The following is a 6,181-nucleotide window of genomic DNA, read 5'->3' as shown; positions in this document are numbered from 1 at the left end:
GAATTCCTTCTTGTCTTCCTCATGATAGCATTGCAGGGTTTTGATATCCAGTTCCAATGACTGGAGCTGCAAGACACCCGTGTCGATGGAGCCTTCCAGGTGGGACATGGCTTTGACAAGGGAGGGACTTGCTGCGAGCTCTTGTATCTACCAACGCCAACACTGACGCCAACGCCTCCCGCCACCAAGAAGCACCATCCGAGTTCATATTCTGGGATTTTACCGCAGGAGAAATACTCCCCAGCAACCAGAAGTGAAAATCAAACTGCCTCCGAACTCTGCCACTCCGGCCGCCACCCACACCTGATGAAGCTATGTACCTAGGGTAGGGTCATGGACCTGTCCTAACTGCCCTATCCAAGGACATCTCTAGAAGAAATCACCTTTCAATCGACTTGGAGGTGTTCCACTCGACAGACTCGAAGACACTCGACCAAGAAGCAATCACTCGACCAAGATCCAACCACTCGACGGCCAGGAGACCTAAAGTCACTCCGCACGCTAACGGTCGGTCATTAAGTAGCTTTTATGGTCATCATAGCACTTTATTACTAGCGTTACCAGTAACGCCCTGCCTTAATGTACATTGAACCCTTTGTAACGTGGGCTGGCCGGGGTCCTGGCGCACTCTATGTAAGCCACCCCCCTCCTCCGAGACAAGGGTTCGCACGCCTGTAATTGATACTCTCATAATCCAGTCGACCGCCTCTGGGCTCCAAGACGTAGGGCTATTACTTCCTCCGAGAAGGGCCTGAACTCGTAAACCTTGCGTTCTTACAACTTCTCCATAGCTAAGATCTTGCCTCTCCATACTTACCCCCCTACTTCATTGTCAGACTTAGAACCACGACAGTTGGCGCCCACCGTGGGGCAGGTGTTTTACCATTTGTTGGAGGAATTGCGACCTTTTCCGGCTCGAATCATCATGGTTTTCGGCGGAGTTTCGGTGGAGGGCCGCGAGATCCGTCTCGGCGCGCTCACGTTCATCGTCGACGACTCTGCTTGGCTCCAGGAGGCTCCGCTCGACGTGGACGCACTCCTTGTTCGCGGGGCAATGCACTTTAGTGCGTACGTCTGCGGCGTTCTCCTGCGGCAACCGTTGACCCCCTACCGGTCGGCTCCTGTGTTGTCCTCCCTTCCCGTTTCCCGCCGGCGCAAGCGCTCCGGTCGGTCGAGACTTCAGCGGTGGGTGAGACATGCGGTGGCACGTCAGTCGGCCACCCCTCAAGTCGTAGCAATTGAGCCCGATGAATCCCTCTACGGCTTGTTCGACCTCTCGACTGGCTCCGCAGAGACCGCATCCGAGTGCGACAGCAGCGATCCGGCGGCGGAGGTTCTGGTGGTCGATGGACTGCCCAGTCCTCGCAGTTTTCACCGCACCGCCGGAGGCGCGGGTGCAGGCGACCCGTCGCGTCTCCATGAGGAGTATCTTCCCGAGCCTCTCATGTCGCTACAGAGAGAAGAACTTCGCCGCTAGAACGTGGATGCACTGCACACTCCTATCGTTGGAGAAACCCCCGAGGCTCGCGCCTTGGAGGACGCGCGCCTGGCAAACATGGCCGAGCGCACTCGACTGGAGAATCTCCAGCGAGCACTCAATGAGCGTGCGTGACAACGGGTTCCCGAATCCAGTCGGCATCAGCTCTTCACGCCCCCGCAGGTATATCAAACTCCGATTCAGAATTTAGCAGCTGCGGCCCGTATAGTGGAGTCGATTCAGCCTTCCCAGTCGGAGGCTGGCGGAGGCTTGCTGCATATCAGAGCGTTACTCCGGGCAGCAGGAGATCGGAATTCCGCTGTTTCTCAGTCGCGGAACAGGATTCACAGCAGATCCGTTACCGTGGACACAGTCCAGTCGGCTCACAGCCCGAGATCGCCCCTGAGGCGTGAGGGACATGGAGACCGGCGTGACCAGTATGGGAACCATGAGCAGTATGATCACCGAGTCGATCGTGACGGTCGACGTCGAGTGCCCACGCCTCCCCTGAGGAGCGGGTCGTATGTGCCTCGCCAGCAGGATGATAGGCGCCCTCATAGTGGTGGGCGAAGGATTCCAGTAGACCCCAGAGGGCCAGGCTGTGACGCGAGATCCATTCTCGTCCAAGGTTTGGTCGACAGGAACAGGGCTCACCGAGAAGGTCACGACAGAGATGCACCTACCAGCAGCAGAGTACATGTTTCGGGGCCAGAGTGCTTTAGTAGAGCCATCAGGGCTGCTGTGATTGCTCCCAACTTCAGGTTGGCGACTGGAGTCAGTAAGTTCACTGGTGAGTCCAAGCCTGATACATGGCTTGAGGACTACCGAGTGGCCGTTCAGATTGGCGGCGGCAATGATGAAGTGGCCATGAAGCACCTGCCTCTCATGTTGGAGGGCTCGGCTAGAGCGTGGCTGAACCAGTTAGCACCTAGCAGCATTTACACTTGGGAAGATCTCTCCCGAGTGTTCGTCACCACATTTGAAGGCACATGCAAGCGACCAGCAGGGCTGACGGAACTGCGGTCTTGCGTGCAGAAGCCGAATGAAACTTTGAGGGATTACATCCAGAGGTGGATCACGTTACATCACTCGGTGGAGAATGTGCCTGACCACCAAGCAGCTTGTGCCTTCAAGGAAGGCGTCAAGTACAGAGAACTGAATTTGAAATTCGGTCGAACCAGAGATATGTCCCTGAATCGGATGATGGAGATTGCCACCAAGTACGCTAATGGTGAAGATGAGGATCGACTCAGGAGTGGCAAGCTCAAGTCAGTCGCCCAAGAAATCGGAGGAAATTCCAATCAGAAACAGAAGCAGAAAGCCGAGCCAGCGGCTCCCAGGGAAACCTTGGCTTTAACCCAAGGAAAGTTTAAAGGGAAACCTAAAGGACCTTGGAACCCCAAAAAGGTTAAAGACCAGGACGGAAATGATGTGTTGGACTTACCATGTCTCGTCCACACAAAGAAAGATGAAGAGCGTAATTTCATTTATCCGAAACATACCACTCGACAGTGTCGACTCTTGACCCAGCAGTTCCAGGGCAAGCAGCCCAAAGGTAAGGAAAAGGAGTCGGACAAGGTCAAGGACAAAGAAGACAGTGACGACGGATACCCTCAGGTCAATTCCACTCTGATAATTTTTGCCGATATTGAAAGCAAAAGTCGACTGAAAGTTATTAACCGAGAGGTGAATATGGTCGCTCCGGTGACACCTAGTTACCTGAAATGGTCTCAGACTGCCATAACATTCGACCAGTCCGACCACCCAACGCACATCGCCACCCCTGGGAGGCAAGCTTTGGTGGTCGACCCAGTTGTTGAAGGCACTCGACTGACCAAAGTACTGATGGATGGTGGCAGCGGTTCGAACATATTGTATGCTGGGACGTTGAAAGGGATGGGCATTCCGATGTCCAGACTAAGTGCCAGCAACATGAGTTTCCATGGGGTCATTCCTGGGAAGAACGCTGAATCACTCGGCCAGATTGCTCTTGATGTGGTTTTTGGTGATTCCAAGAATTACCGCAAAGAGAAGTTGACATTTGAAGTTGTAGACTTCCAGAGTGCCTACCATGCTATTTTGGGCAGGCCGGCTTATGCACGCTTCATGGCCCGACCGTGTTATGTGTATCTCAAATTGAAGACGCCTGGCCCCAAAGGTGTGATCACTATTATGGGCGATCGGAAGAAAGCGGAAGAATGTTTTCAGAAAGGTTCGAAGATCGCCAATGCTCAGATGGTAGTGGAGGAGTTGCAGGAATACCAGAAGACTGCAGACCCGAGTGATTTGTTGCGAGCCAAGAAGCCCGCTACAGAGTCAGCTTTTCAGTCGACTGGTGATACGAAGACAACTCACATCCACCCGACCGACCCCAGCACAGCTCCAACTCATATCTCGACAACACTCGACACCAAATAGGAAGAAGCGCTCATCCAGTTCCTCCGTGATAACTGGAACATTTTCGCATGGAAGCCCTCTGACATGCCGGGTGTTCCCAGGGAGCTGGCTGAGCACCGCCTAAGAGTCGACTCAAAAGTAAAACCTGTCAAGGAACATCTCCAATGATCCGCCGTCCAGAAGAGAAAGGCCATTGGCGAAGAGGTGGCTCGACTCTTAGCGGCGGAGTTCGTCCGAGAAATTTACCACTCCGAGTGGCTCGCCAATATTGTCATGGTCCCCAAGAAGGACAAGTCACTTTGCATGTGCATTGACTTTAAACATATCAATCGGGCCTGCCCGAAAGATCATTTTCCTCTCCCCCGCATCGACCAAATAGTCGACTCGACTGCGGGATGTGAGGGATGGTCTTTTTTAGACGCCTATTACGGGTATCATCAGATCCGTCTGTATGGGACTGACGAGATCAAAACAGGTTTCATCACTCCATTCGGGTGCTTCTGTTATGTTACCATGCCATTCGGCCTCAAGAATGCCGGAGCCACATTCATGAGGATGATTCAGAAGTGTTTGCTCATCCAAATTAGTCGGAATGTGGAGGCGTACATGGATGATATTGTGGTCAAGTCACGGAAGGGTTCCGACCTGCTGACTGACTTTGCTGAAACCTTTGCCAACCTCAGAAGGTTTGATATCAAGGTTAACCCATCAAAATGCACATTCGGGGTTCCTGGCGGAAAGTTACTCGGTTTTCTCGTTTTCGAACGGGGAATCGACGCCAATCCAGAAAAAGTCAGTACTATACTCCGAATGAAAAGTCCTGTGTGAGTGCACGATGTTCAGAAGCTTACTGGTTGCTTGCCTGCCCTAAGTCGATTCATATCTCGTCTCGGTGAAAAGGCATTGCCTCTTTACCGATTGATGAAGAAGTCTGACAAGTTCGAGTGGACTCCTGAAGCTGACGCAGCGTTCGCAGAGCTCAAAGCTCTGCTCTCCACCCAGCCGGTGCTTGCTGCCCCAATTAGCAAGGAGCCTTTGCTGCTTTACATTGCAGCCACAGGACAAGTCGTCAGTACGGTACTTACGGTCGAGCGGGAAGAAGAAGGGAAAACCTTCAGAGTTCAGCTCCCAGTGTATTATATTTCTGAAGTCTTGACCCCATCAAAGCAAAGATATCCTCATTATCAGAAGCTCGTATATGGGATTTATATGACCACAAAGAAAGTTGCCCACTACTTCTCTGATCATTCCATTACAGTCGTCAGCGACGCTCCGTTGTCAGAGATCTTGCATAACAGAGACGCAACTGGTCGAGTGGCAAAATGGGCGATTGAACTCCTTCCTCTAGATATCAAGTTTGAGGCAAAGAAAGCTATCAAGTCCCAGGCAATCGCGGATTTCGTCGCCTAGTGGATTGAACAGAAACTGCCGACTCAGGTTCACTCGGAGCATTGGACCATGTTCTTCGACGGTTCCAAGATGCTAAATGGTTCCGGCGCCGGAGTGGTGTTGGTCTCCCCCAGAGGAGAGAAACTCAGATATGTTCTTCAAATCCATTTTGATTCCTCTAACAACGAGGCAGAATATGAAGCACCTTTATATGGGTTGCGCATGGCCATTTCACTCGGCGTCCGTCGCCTCATGGTCTATGTCGACTCAGATTTGGTGGTTAATCAAGTGATGAAGGAATGGGACGTCAGAAGTCCAGCCATGACTGGTTATTATAATGCAGTGAGAAAGCTGGAGAAGAAATTCGAGGGGTTAGAGCTTCATCACATACCCCGACTGAAAAATCAAGCAGCTGATGATCTGGCAAAAATAGGTTCCAAAAGAGAAGCCATTCCCAGCAATGTGTTTTTGGAACACATCCACACACCATCGGTCCAGGAGGATCCCTTCACTGAAGAGGCCCCGCAGCCAAAAAGCGCCACGGATCCGACTGAAGTTGAAGTTCCAGCTGTGGTCGACCTGATCATGGAAGTCTTGGTTATCACTCCCGTCTGGACAGAACCGTACATCGCGTACATCTTAAGGAAAGAACTCCCGGAAGACGAAGAAGAGGCTCGACAAATCGTCCGTCGATCCAAGGCCTTTACAATCATAAAGGGACAGTTATATAGAGAAAGCGCGACTGGGGTCGGCCAGAAGTGTATTACACCAGAAGAAGGTCAGATGATCCTTAATGATATCCACTCGGGGACCTGTGGTCATCGTGCGTCCTCTCGGACCATTGTGGCTAAAGCATACTGAGTGGGGTTCTACTGGCCAAGAGCCAATGAGATGGCAAAAGAGATAGTCGACAAATGT

Source organism: Triticum urartu, chromosome 3 (genome assembly GCF_003073215.2).
Source record: "Triticum urartu cultivar G1812 chromosome 3, Tu2.1, whole genome shotgun sequence".
NCBI lineage: Eukaryota > Viridiplantae > Streptophyta > Magnoliopsida > Poales > Poaceae > Triticum > Triticum urartu.
This window is presented reverse-complemented; position numbering follows the sequence as displayed.